This window comes from Callorhinus ursinus, unplaced genomic scaffold (assembly GCF_003265705.2).
Source record: "Callorhinus ursinus isolate GAN/ISIS: 27379988/994484 unplaced genomic scaffold, GSC_fseal_2.0 scaffold1, whole genome shotgun sequence".
Lineage (NCBI taxonomy): Eukaryota > Metazoa > Chordata > Mammalia > Carnivora > Otariidae > Callorhinus > Callorhinus ursinus.
Window position 1 is genome coordinate 98259925 of NW_027397063.1, and position 14853 is coordinate 98274777.

The 14853-nt window shown below is 37.1% G+C and overlaps 1 protein-coding gene and 1 pseudogene across 2 annotated transcripts in view; both read right to left on the minus strand.

Annotated features, from left to right (window-relative positions):
- Positions 1–14853, minus strand: part of GMPS (guanine monophosphate synthase) — a 63823-nt gene that overhangs the window by 46528 nt on the left and 2442 nt on the right. The gene's annotated exons all lie outside the window — the stretch shown is intronic.
- Positions 2001–2101, minus strand: LOC112834571 (U6 spliceosomal RNA; annotated as a pseudogene).

The window sequence follows — 14853 nt, forward strand, 5'->3', positions numbered from 1 at the left end:
TCTATTTCAGCTATCAACTTGCCTACCCAGCACAAACTTCAACAACTCAGGGGAAAGCAAACAGGTCACCAGTAACGTAAGCAAAAGTTCCTTTCCCTCAAAACCTAGACTCTATTTACTCCTACTTCACAGAGTTATAAAGTGTGATAGACTTCCAAACCTTAACAGATTCGAAAAAGGACCCTAATGAGAAAAGAAGCTGTTAGTCACATCAACAGCAGAGACAAATAAAATTCAAAATAGTACACAACAAAAAAATCTATTATATCTGTTTATACAATTAAAAGGTAAACACAGGGGCGCCTGGCTGGCTCAGTCTGTAGGGTGTGTGACTCTTAATCTTAGGGTGTAGAGGCTACCTAAAAATAAAATCCTTAAAAGAAAAAGAAAAAGAAACACAAAAGCCTAAAAGGTTCACATCCCTCTCAACTGACTTGAGGTCATCATAATAAAGTAAATGATGTTCATAAAGATATCTTTTAAGATATCAATAAACAATATTAAGGAAACAATCAAACCATATCAGTACTCTAATTTAACAATAAGGCAAAAGAATCTGGCAGATTCTCATAAGATGGAGATGGTATCATTTTTGGGTCTTCCTGAATTTCCATGTATCACTGAACAGCAAAACCAAAAAAACTAAATGACAAGTTATCTCCCCAAATAGAAGCTGGTAGGAATAAACTACCATAGTCACAAACTCTAGTGTAACAGCATTTGTGGGGGAAACAACCGAGTTTCACTGAGTAACTTGAGAGCAGAATTCCAAGAAAGCCAAAAAGGTACTCGCTAGAAACCACAGGGGACAGGGGCGCGTGGGTGGCTCAGTCACTTGAACGCCTGATTTTTGGTTTCAGCTCAGGTCATGATCTCAGGGTCGTGAGATTAAGCCCCAGTTTGGGCTCCATACTCAGTGGGGAGTCTGCTTGAAGATTTTCTCCCTCTGCCCCTCCTCCTACATGAGCACACTCTCTCAAATAAATAAATAAATCTTTATTTGAAAGAAAAGAAAAGAAAGCACAGGAGCCAATTCTACTACAGCAGTTGCAGCGGGGGAAGGTATGCATACTCCAATAACACATGCGTAGCAGGAGACCCAAGGTAAGGCTTAAAGGGGTGGAAGGAGTTTAATCCCCAGGAACCTTCTCAACTAATGGGCCAGGGCTCCCTTCTAGAACAAGGCTCACAAATGAGGAGCAACTGCTGGGAGCAGAATCAAAATTAAGCAGGACAAGGGCAAGGAAGAAGGAAAATAGAAGGGTCAACCTAAAATAGAGGGAAGAATCAGAGCAAGGAATCCTCAGAGAACAAGCTGCCATAATTTTAACAGAAGAGGGGGCTCTATAAAGTTATAAAAGTTATCTGAATAGAGATTCCTTCTAAAAACTCAGGAAAACTATATTCACATACAAGAGAAACAAATTATAGAAGTCAAATCCCGTACAAAGTTACTCAAAGTAAAAAGGAGAGAATAAGGAATAAAAACATCCTACAAGAGCAAGCCAAAAAGAACAGATCAAAACTGGAAAGTACAATTTCTCAATGAACTAAAAGATACTAAGAAAATTATATAAGGCATAAAAGATTATGAATCAAAATTAGACTATGAACCCAGAATGACCAATCTCAACATATACCTGTGTTTACATTTTTATTTAAATTCCACTCAGTTAACATACAATGTAATATTAGTTTCAGGTGTACAATATAGTGATTCAACAGTTCCATACAACATGCGATGCTCATCAGGACACGTGCCCTTCTTAATCCCATCACCTATTTCACCCATCCCCCACCCACATCCCCTCTGGTAACCATCTGTTTGTTCTCTAGAGTTAAGAGTCTGTTTCTTGGCTTGCCTTTCTCTTTTCCTCTTTTGCTCATTTGTTTTGTTTCTTAAATTCCACATATGAGTAAAATTATATGGTATTTGTCTTTCTCTGACTTATTTTGCTTAGCATCATACTCTCTAGCTCCACCCACATCGCTGCAAATGGAAAAATATGGACCGCTTCACAAATTTGCATGTCATCCCTCCACAGGGGCCATGCTAATCTCTGTACCAACACATATGCTTAACAAATTACTGGACTTTAAAGAAAAAAACCTTTCAATATTTTGGATAAAAAGCACACATGACTTATAATTCACTCAATTATACATTTATTGTGTGTAGTTTTCTGTATCCATGTTTTATTTTACAATAAAAAGATTTTTAAAGTAAAACAAAAGGGAACTAACATTTACTTCATACCTAGTATTTCATGTGCTTTACATATTTTCTTATTCATAATGATATGTATCTCTATTTTGCAGATGAAGAAAATGAGACTCAGATACTGTATCACCTGCCTAGGGACACACTGGCAGAAGCAGAAGGTAAATGTAGGCCTTTTCAAACCCCAAAACAGGTAGCACTATAGAAGTGGGTAAATATGCACTATATTTTTGGAAGACTTCAAAGTTATTTTAATTTTTAATATTTTGGTACTTAGAAGAAGCTTTATTACTTTAGAAAGTTTGCTTACATGAGTGAAATAGTGTTCTGCTGATGTCTGAGAAAAGTAGTAGTGTACTATATAAATGATTTTGAAAGTTGAATTTCATCAGTACTAAACTTATTCAGGTAGTTGCTCTTCAAAGAACACTTTAGTAGACCTCAGTTGCCAAAATAAAAGTCTTAGGGTTTAAAGAGATTTTAAGAACCACCCCCCACCTACACACACAGACATTTTAGTCATCTGAAAGACTCAACTACCCAGAATAATCCTTTCATTACCAAAAGGATACTGGAAGTAGCATATTTACTTATTTAATCTCACCACACCTATAACTCAGGAAAAATTGTACATTTTCTTCACAAAATTATCTAACATCTTAGGTACTTTAGAAATGTCAACAAACTTAACTGAAGGTTTTTCTTAAGAAACCATCACCTCACATACAACACTGAATGAAGTTTGAGCCTACAATTAAAAGGGTTAAATCAAAGAGACTCTCTAGCTCTTGATCTTATCATATGCTTGTGTTCTACCCTCCTTTTTTTATTTTTGAAAAATTTTAAACCTACAGAAACCTACAGAAAGGTTGAAAATATGGCACAGGGTGCCTGGCTGGCTCAAAGGATCATGTTAACTCTCGATCTCGGGGTTGTGAGTTCAAGCCCCACACTAGTTGTAGAGATTACTAAAAAATAAATATAAACTTTAAAAAAAAAATTAAATATAAATAAACTTAAAAAAAAAGCTATAGCACGATAAACCCCACTGTCTACCTAAATTCAACAATTAGTAACATTTTGCCACATTTGCACTTTTTCTATCTATATATACTTCTTCCTCTGAATTACTGGAAAATAAATTATAGATATTTCTCTCCCAAAAAACTTTTCAGCATGTATTTACTTCCTACCAACAGGGACATTCCTCTATATAACTACAATACATAATCACACCCAAGAAATTTAGCCCTAATAGTATCTACACACAAATTTCCTCAAATGTCACCACTAATGTCCTTTATGGCTTTTTTTTTTTTTTTTCAGATTTTAGAGAGACAGAGCATGAGCAAGTGGGGGGAGGAGCAGAGGGAGAGAGACAGAATCCTGAAGCAGACTCTCCCCCAATCCACTGAGGGTGGAGCCTGATCCCAGGACCTTGAGATCATGACCTAAGCCAAAACCAAGAGTCCGCCACTCAACCAACTGAGCCATCCAGGTGCCCCTGGCTTTTTTGTTTTGTTTTGCTTTGTTTTTAATTCCAGAACCCTATCAAAAACCACAGACTCTGTACTCACACTGTCATGTCATTGTCTCCTTTAATCCGAACTACCTATTTACCTTTTTACGGTCTTTTAGGACACAGCCATTTTTTTGAAAGTTCAGACCAGCTTTCTGTAGAATATGCCTCAACCAGGATCTATTTGCTGCCTTATGATTAGATTCCAGATAAACACTTTTTTGGCAACAATCTTACACTGGTGATGTAATTATGCCTCTTCCTAATAAAACACTATGGCAAGGACATGATGTCATTTTATTCCATTATTGGTGATCCTGACTTTGATCAGTTGGTTAACAAGCCTGTGCAAAAAAAAAAAAGAAATTGGACTTCAAGTCCTCCCCCTGCTTAAAATCCTTCAATTATTTCCCCTCAGAATAAAGTTCAATTAAGTCCAAAATACCATCCAAGCCCCATAAGGCCTTGACCTAATCTTTAACCTAAATTGCTGTTTGAACACCCCATGATCCCGCAGAGGGTAATGTCCTCTTTGGCTGAAAAATCCCAACATGGATAAATCAATCTCAGACATGCCAACTGAAAGAAGCCAGACATCTCTAAAATCACATTGTATCTTAAATTTTCCATTAGCTCAATGACACAGCTGTCACTGCCATGGCCATAGTTATGTACAATTTGATATAAAATCCCTCAAGGGAAAGAGATTCCCCAGAGTCTCTCAGAAAATTTCCCTTAGAGCAGAAAGATGTCCCAAGATTTGAGCAAAAGAAATATAGCTGAGCAGGGGGAAATCGGAGGGGGAGACGAGCCATGAGAGACGATGGACTCTGAAAAACAAACTGAGGGTTCTAGAGGGGTGGGGGGTGGGAGGATGGGTTAGCCCGGTGATGGGTATTAAGGAGGGCACGTTCTGCATGGAGCACTGGGTGTTATACGCAAACAATGAATCATGGAACGCTACATCAAAAACTAATGATGTAATGTATGGTGATTAACATAACAATAAAAAGTTTAAAGGAAAAAAATTTTTTAAAAAGAAATATAGCTGAGCTTGGCTGAAATTCATCTAGGATAGACATTCTGAAACTTCATATAACTCACCAAGTATGTCATTTCTCTATGTATTCTATAAACATTTGAGCAAGACCCCTGGACAGTGCAGTGGTTTGTTACTACTAGTAGTATCACTGGACAAGTGCAACCCCTTAACATTTAAAAACTACTTGAAGAAGGACTGAATTCTGGGGGCGCCTGGGCGGCTCAGTGGTTAAGCGTCTGCCTTCGGCTCAGGTCATGATCCCGGGGTCCTGGGATCGAGCCCCGCATCGGGCTCCCCACTCCGCGGGAAGCCTGCTTCTCCCTCTGACCTTCCCCCTGCTCATTCTCTCTCTCTCTCTCTCTCTAATAAATAAATAAAATCTTTAAAAAAAAAAAAAAAGGACTGAATTCTGGATACTACCTGAAAAACTTCCATTGACATCTTCCGGTAAGAACAAGGAAGTACTAGCATCAAAACTTGCAGAATGAGGGAGGCCTGGGTGGCTCACTCGTTAAGCGTCTGCCTTCGGCTCAGGTCATGGTCCCAGGGTCCTGGGATCGAGTCCTGCATCGGGCTTCCTGCTGAGCAGGGAGCCTGCTTCTCCCTCTCCCACTCCCCCTGCTTGTGTTTCCTCTTTCACTGTCTCTCTCTCTTTCAAATAAATAAATAAAATCTTTAAAAAAAAAAAAAACTTGCAGAATGAGTCATCAATGGCCTGGAAAAAAATTCCAGAAGTGAGCACTCTCAAGAAACACTGAATCATCAAAATTCTTGATGGCATAGAAGATGTGTAGAAAAACAGTTTTTGGACAACTCAGGTCAAAAAATAACTTAGAAGTATCAGACTAAACATGAAGAAAGTTTTAAAAATACCAAAACTAATTTAGTTCATATTTTTTTAATTGTAAGTGGTATATGATTCTCAAAAAAGTCTAAGTCTCTTATATATATAAAAAATTCTAGGTGCGATTATTGAATACAGTTGACAGTTATACAGTAGTTCATTCTATATACATGTATATGAAAGAAGTCTGACCACATGCTTATATTTGTTTAGCTGGTTGGTACTTTATACTCTTTGCTCTACTTATGCATGTTTTTAATATTCGATATGCAACAGACTGTATTATTAGCCCTAATTCTTCACTATTCCCTATATCCATTTCTCATATGACTTTGCAGTTAGTTCATCCTGTTTTAAGCAGAATATATTTCCTCACTCTTGACATTGGGCTCAACCATGAGACTTGTTTTGGCCAATGTAATGAGGGCTGAAATGGTAGAGTGCCAAGCCATCTTAATGATTCTACTTCCAGCCTATCCTTCTGCCATCATGAAAACACCATCAACCTAGTCGTCCCAAGAGAAGGATGAAAGTAGTGGACCTCAGCAATGCTGAGCTGACCCACAAACCTGTCAGCAAAAAATTAGTTCACATGTCCTTCTGAATGTTTAATACCACCTAAAGTTAAGTTTTACAAAAACTTTGTTTAACACCAAAGCATCCATGGCAGGTTCTCAATCAGTAACATACTATGATTCTGCTTTCCCTGGCCATATATAGCAGAAATACATAAGAATACAGGGCAAAATTATTCAAAATGGCTGTTATCATGTTTAGCTCTCTGTGACCTTGTCCTTAAGATACACATTACACTGATTCTCTAGCTCTGGAAATTTAAAACATAAAAGCATACTTATCTTTTTTTTAAGGGGGTAACTAATGAAGGAAAGACATCAGAGAAGAGGAACCACACAGAGGTACTATTAATTAACCTCTGGAGAGGTAGGCCTTGTGAACCCAAGATTTACCATACCAGGATAATATGCCTCACAAACTGATAGAAAGGTTATCAAACACCTGAAAATAGTTTTTTATATGCAAATACCGCACCAATGCCAAGGTTGCATTTAAAAAAAAAAAAAGAAATAGAAACCCAGCCTTATTAAATCCCGAGTGCTTCCAAATCTATTTCATCAGCTTTATTGTCAAATTATTTTTTTACTTTAGTTATTTTAGAGAGAGAGAGTGCACGGGCACACATGTAAGAGTGGGAGGAGCAGAGGAAGAGGAAGAGGAAGAGAGAGAATCCCAAGCAGACTACCCGCTGAGCGTGGAGTCCAACACAGAACTCAATCTCATGACCTTGAGATGATGACCTGAGCAGAAATCAAAAGTCAAATGCTTAACTGACTGAGCCACCCAGGAGCCCTCAAATTATTTCTGAATTTAAAATTCAGATTGCTATTATCAAATAAAGAAGTTGTTCGTTTCCACTGGTACATGTTTATAAAGCCAATCTAAAAGTAGCCTGTTTACCCACAAACCATATCTTATTCACATTAAAATACAGCTCAACAAGGTACTTTTTAAAATACCCTTAAGGACAAAATATTATGATGCACTTTTTTTTTTAAAGAGTTTATTTATTTATTTATTTATTTGACAGAGAGAGACACAGCAAGAGAGGGAACACAAGCTGGGGGAGCAGAGAAGGAGAAGCAGGCTTCCCGCTGAGCAGAGAACCCAATGCGGGGCTGGATACCAGGACTCTGGGATCATGACCTGAGCCGAAGGCAGACGCTTAATGACTTAGCCACCCAGGCACCCCATGATGCAATTTTTTTAAGTTTATTTTACTCTACCAGTGTTTATCTCTTCCAGGCATCAAGTAGATTATTATAACCTAAATATTCTAAACGGTACAAAATAGAAAATATCAAAACCTATTAAGGTATCCTCTGACCCAGTAATTCCACTCCTAGGTATTTATCCACGAGTAATGAACATCTATGTCCACAAAATCTGGAAACAGTCCACATGGCCATCAACACGTGAATGGATAAATTCTAGTATATCCTACAGTGGAATATTACACAACAATAAAAATGAACTACTATTACAACATAGATAAATCTCAAAAACATTATGCTGAGTGAAAGAACCCAAAAATCATACGATACCATTTATATAAAGTTCAAAGCAGACAAAACTAGTGTCTGGCTATAGAAATGGGAACAGTGGTTGCTGCTGGAGGAACCAAGGGACATGCAAGAACTTGGGAGTGATAGAAATGTTTTATATCTTGATTGGGGTAGTGATTACACAGGTATATACATTTGTCAAAATTCAAATTGTACACTTAAAGATCTATACACTTCACCTATGTACATTTTACCTCAATAAAAACAAACAAAGCAAAATACTTATTAGTAACCTTTTTCAAACCATGTGTCTCCACAAACTGAAAAACAATGTTACAATAAGCAATTGTTTACCCTCAGCCTTCAGGGGCACGAGATGGTCAAGCTCTGCCATGGTGTCAAAAACAAGGCCAACATTCACTCAAATCTAAGAGCCCCTCCATTACAAAACCAAAATCGGGTTAAATCCACTTAAGTGGATTAAGCATCCAATTAACCATCCATTAAAAGTTTGTACTTTTATTCCTAATTACCTTTAATTATCTTTTAAAAAGTTATCACCTCAGTCTTATGCTGTAAATCTGGTGCCTTATTTCACCCAATCAGAGGTGGGGAGTTGGGAGGACCATATCTCACAGTTCATGACAATAATGCAACAATATGAAAATGTTCCAACAAATTATAACTTAGGATCTCACAACAAAAATGGATCAAAGACCTAAATATAAGAGCTAAAGCTACAAAGCTTTCAGAAGAGAACATAGACAATTATATAAGATTCAAGGTCATTAGGATATGCTCCTTAGGAGGCAAACCATAAAACTCTTACATATAGAGAACAAACTGAGGGTTGCTAGAGGGGAGGGGGAAGGATGGGCTAAATGGGTGATGGGTATTAAGGAGAGAACTTGTTGTGATGAGCACTGGGAATTATATATAAGTGACAAATCACTAGATTCTACTCCTAAAACTAATATTACACTGGATGTTAACTGGAATTAAAAAAAAACTTATTAAAAAAAAGGAAATGCTCTTTAGATGAAATACCAAAAGACAAGTGATAAAAGAAAATAAGTTGAACTTCATCAAAACTATAAGCTTTTATGCATCAGAGGACACCATTAAGAAAGTAAAAACCCACAGAATGGTAGAAAATATCTGCAAAGCATATTTCTGATAAGAAACTTTGTCACTAGAATAAAGAACGCTTACAACTCAATAAAAAGACAAGTAACCTACTTTTAAAAATAAGCAAATGATTTGAATAGACATTTCCCCAAAGAAAATATACAAATGGACAATAAGCACATGAAAAGATGTTCAACGTCATCGGTCATTAGGGAAATGCAAATCAAAATCACAATGAGATACCACTTCATACCCACTATGACGGCCTATAATCCAAAAGACAAGTGCTGGCAAAAATGGGGAGAAATTAGAACCTCATGCACTACTGACAGAAATGCTGCAGAAATACGGACAGAAATACTGCAGCCACTTTGGAAAACAGTCTGACCATTCACCAAAAGGTTAAATATAGAATTACTACATGACCCAGCAATTCCACCCCTATGTACATACCCAAAAGAAATGAAAACTTATGTCTACGCAAAAACCTGTACAAGAATATTCATAGCAGCATTATCCATAATATCCAAAGGGTATAAAAAACCCAATGTCTATCAACTGATGAATGGATAAGTAAAAGGTGGTATATCCATACAACAGAATATTATTTGGTAATAAAGAATAAGGTACTCAACACATGCCACAAGACAGATGAACTTGGAAAGCATTACACTAAATAAAAGAAGCCAGTCACAAAAGACTATATACTGTAAGATTCTAGTCATATAAAATGTTTAGAATAGGCAAATCCATAGAGACAAAACAGATTAGTAGTTGTCTAGGGTTGGGAGAGAAAGGCAGACCAGGAGAAAGGAGGACTGACTGCTAGAAGGTACAGGATTTCTTTTGGGGGTGATGAGAATGTTCTGAAATTAACTGTGGTGATGGTTGTACAAATCTGTGAGTATACTAAAAACCACTGAACCCTTTATACAGCACAATTTTATGGTATACGAATATCTCAATAAAGTGGTTATAATTTTTTAAAGATTTTATTTATTTGACAGAGAGAGACAAAGTGAGAGAAGGAACACAAGCAGGGGGAGTGGGAGAGGGAGAAGCAAGCTTCCCGCTGAGCAGGGAGCCTGACTGGGGGCTCGATCCCAGGATCCCAGGACCCTGGGATCATGACCCAAGCCAAATGCAGCTGCTTAATGACTGAGCCACCCAGGTGCCCCTAAAAATATATATTTTTTTAAGAAAAGTAAAGAGTAGAATCTAGATTTTACACCTAAATGCTGACTAAAATTTCTTTTAACTTGTCAGTTTGAAATGTTTCATAAAATGTTAAAGGAGAAAAAATTACAGCATAAAAAGTTTCACTATTACCAATAAACGTATCAAAACAATGATTTATCTATAATTCATCTAAATTTTCCCAAATTAGTTAGGAGTTGTTCATCCAAAATTTGTTCAAAGCAGCATTTTAGAATTCCGGAGTCTTAGATTTATATTCATAATGAGACTCAGAGGATAAGAATTACTAAAACTAATATTCCAAATTACAGACAAGGTGAAGGTGACTTAAATTTACACAGATCTCAGTAAGTTTTAAGAGACAAAAAGGATTCTGTTCTCCTGTGACAAACAAGAATATCAGAATTTTGCATGTCCAGGCAGCTTCAAAAGTTTGGGAAACATCCCCTGAAAATGTTATGGTAGATTAGAGCAGATTATTTTATCTTCTGGTCAGTTTCAACACTGCTCGTTCTCACCTTTTAGAAAACAAGTAATTTAGCACTCAGTTTTTAAGAATTTCATAAACTCTTAGCATAGTTACTAACTCAGAAATAATTATTCTAATATACACATTAGGATTAAAAGTTAGCCAAAGTTTAAATAGATGTCACTGTTGAAATCGAGATCCAAACTCAGGGCAATGCGTGCTCTATAACTGGAGTGACCATATGGCCCAGTTTGCCAGGACTGTCCTAATTTACACCTGTTATTCCCACACCCACCCATTTATCTCATAATCTTCATTTTTTAACATTCTTATGAATAACTGCATTAAAGTAACATAGGATGGGTTTGTTACACTTTCACTGTATACTTCCACCTTCTGCCATGGTTTTGTCTAGTTCTGTGGAGTACAGGTGCAACGAACACAGAGTTCTCACTTCTAACTTTAGGTTCAATCTGAAAGCCAACCACTGATACACCATTTCTTTTTCCACATCCTTTCCTAATAAAATGAAGTACACTTGGACGGGGGCATCTAAGAGTAGCTAACTCTATCCAGTCTTGAGTGCCACAGCCATTGCTCAGCTTGCAAGATGCACCAAACCTCTAGGCCACCATCATCTGGGTCAGTGGGAAATGTGAATAAGGTATCTGTAAAGTATATGCAGGAAAGAGATGTTGTGTGTTCCTCTGCATGATGGCCAGAGAGAGTAATTTGAACATTCTTGCTACAGGAGTTTTGCCATTTATTTACTATATTGTATAAAACCAAAATTTTTTATTTTGTTTGGTAATATTTTATTTTACAGCAATTACAATTTATTTTTAGCAATTCCTTTTAAGTACCCCAGTTTAGACAAAGAATATAAGGTCACACTCTAACTATAACCAAACACCTCACTCCCTATCACGTTATAATGTACTATATTAGGGAATGTATGGACATAACTATATAAACCATCTCCTTGGTCCTCAAAACATGGCAAGGGTCCACCACTAGAAAACCAACTAATACCACATTGCTACTATAGGAAAGCTATTTTTTTTAAACCACTGTGATTCTTAAGCAAATTCAGAAACGTCTCTATTCCACAATAAGCATGAGAAAAGTATTCTACACAACTCAGAATTATACATGCTATACAAAGATTCAAATTCCTATGAAACGATTACTTTTCTGTTGATTCACAAAGTGCTTCAGAATTATGTTTTATCCCTGAGGACTTCATTCATTTTGAGCATCTAAACAGAGTCTAGGTTAGAAGGAAACATGAAGACATTGTAAGCACCATAACAGAGGTAAATTTTATTCTTCTGGATAGCAAATAAGTATTCATTATGTTAAACAGCATCCTTTGGAATAGGAATCATTAAATAGCCTCTTAAAAGTATCAAATACATTTGAACAAGTATAGGACAAGTCTACATTTGGCCCGGCTAAAGACAAGGCTATGTGAAGTTCCTGGAGGAATTTCAAAACCTTCCAAGTCTAAGAACAGGAAACAATAAAAACTATTCCTTTTGTCTGTAACAGCTCTTTCATTCTAGATGATTTTTTTTAAGGGGGGGAGAGAAAGAGAGGGAGGTAGGAGTGAAGGAGAGAGAGAGAGAATCTTAAGCAGGCTCCACCCCCAGCACAGAGCCCAATGTGAGTTCAATCTCACAACCCTGATATCATGACCTGAGCCAAAATCAAGAGTAAGACGCTTAACCAACCTAGCCCTAGATGAATATCTTATTATCTGGACAAAATGTGAAGCAGGAAAAAAAAAATCTTTGACCTTTAAAAAAATGTTCTATAGAGTTATCATAAAAGGACAGTTGTTTCATACTCAATGCAACCCAGGAAAAAAATCTTGTTATCTTTCAACCTGATTCAAAAACTTAAATTTAAAGGGGCACCTGGGTGGCTCAGTTGGTTAAGCATCTGCCTTTGGCTTAGGTCATGATCCCAGAATCCTGGGATCCAGCCCTGCCCCTCACCCCATTCATGTTCTCTCTTACTCTCTCTGTCTCTCTTTCTCAATAAATAAAATCTTTAAAAAAATAAAATTTGGCTTGTTTTATTAAAAAAACCTTAATTTCTTTTTTTAAAAGATTTTATTTATTTGACAGAGAGAGACAGCAAGAGAGGGAACACAAGCAGGGGTAGTGGGAGAGGGAGAAACAGGCTTCCCGCTGAGCAGGGAGCCCGATGTAGGACTTGATCCCAGAACCCTGGGACCATGACCTGAGCTGAAGGCAGACATTTAACGACTGAGCCACCCAGGTGTCCCCCAAAAAACCTTAAATTTAAAAATGCCAAACAGTAGAGGTCATTAAAGATTCTATATCACAACCAATTTATAAAACACCTTTAATTAAAATATGATTTACCCTAGTCAACATCTCAGTAAAGGTGATGGAGCAGGTCCCACTTCTGCTCCAACCAAGAATCTGAGGGTTAGATAAGGCCAAAAAGTGGGAAATTTCACAAGTAGCCCAAAGAACAATATTCTGATAATCCTGCCTTAATAAAACAGAAAATAGTTACTATGTCTGATACTCGACCTATATACTATTCATATATAACATTGAGGAGCGGTAAAAAAAGTTTTTAAATAAACCATTATATAAGATCTTAACTTCTTTGTAACATTATATAAACTCCTTAACTAGGAAAACAATAACCTTTGCTTTGGATAGTTAATCAGCCCAAATGTTTTTATAGATGTTAGGTCTCTCCCTAATTTCTATCATGCAAAAATGTCATTTTAGAAAATCCTGATACTAATTGAAATGTACTAGAATAGGGATCAAAATCAGCTCTTTCCTCCCACTTTAATTTATGAACCAGGATTTACACGTAACTGTCAAGAGTCACAATAGATGTAACAAAGTAAGCTTGGGTCCAGCACTTGTATTTCACTCCAGAGGGAAGGGTGGTTCAGTGGTAAACTATGGAAAAGAGATGCCTACTCAGATTTCCAGGTGGACCTCTTAGAAATATCTTATTTCACCTAATTTATTATGCATATTATCCCAAGTTTACACATCTCTTTACTTGAAATGTTTATGATCAATGACATATCACCATTTAACTGTAGGGAGTTTTTTCCTCCTTAAGAGTACATGAAATAATAACAGATTTGATGAAATATGTTATTTCTCTGATGGCTCCTCCTGAAAGTGCTTCCAATTCAGTTCACATGTAATTGTTACTCCAAACACACACACACACACACACACACACACACACACACATCCTTGAGTATGCTATAAAACATAAAGGACCTTGAAATAAAATTAATCAGCAATTCACTTGAGGCTCAAATATATCAAAAATATATCAAATTGATCGAGACTGTCCTTAAAATGCAAGTTAAACAAAACAAAAATATCAACTAGGAAAAAAAAATTTGTTCTATACACCTGAGACTAATTTGGAAACAGTCTTGAACTTTCTGCTGCCAGTTAATTTTGTGAAAATACTCTTTTCAAATCACCACATATCTTTCAAAGTGTGAAATTAGGTTTGAGTCCTCCTATTAGTGGTCATTTCCACTACCCGCACAAAGATAAGTTGTAAGTCTCAAAACAGAAAAATGCTTTGCAAGTGAGCTAATGTACGGAAAAAAGCTGTACAATGAGGTTTACATTAGCTTCTGAGGTCAAAAACTACAAGTTCGACTGTCTTCATTTCCCTTTATAGTCCCGAGAAAAGAGTTTCACGTAATCTACGCATTAGTTTTCTCGGTTTAAAAGAACATATCGCTACCTTATCATCTTTCCTCATTTGTTCAACAAATAGTTTTTTAATGTTTAGGAGGTACTAGGCAATCATTAGTAGGAGAGGACCTACTACTACTACGTGACACTTAGACACCACCTTTGAAAGAGAATACCACCTGCATGAGGCACTCCTACCTGACTTAGAACACCAATTCCCAGCTGACTTTTAAAATCCCATACACATGAATAAAATTTAATGAAGTAATTTCTTAAAGCCAGGCTCTAAACAGTGTATAGGAGATACATCTTGCTCAAGTTAATCGCCAATTCAAAACTATGCATTTTATCGCTGACAAAAGTGACTTTGTGAGGGTCTGAAAACTCCAAGCCAACGAAAATTTTAATACAGAAGTGAAAGCGAAGGTGCTCAATTCAGAAGCGAGACGAAAAGAGGAGGGTCTAAAGAAAAAAGTGAGTTGGAGGCGACGAGAAGCGCAGCGGCGACCCAAACGTGCTCTCCCCACACCAAGTTAGCAACTTCTCCAACACACCCCGGGACTCCCCACTTCCCCAGCCCTCGGACGCGGTGGCCGCGGCTCGCGTCCCGGAGAGGGCTCCCCACCG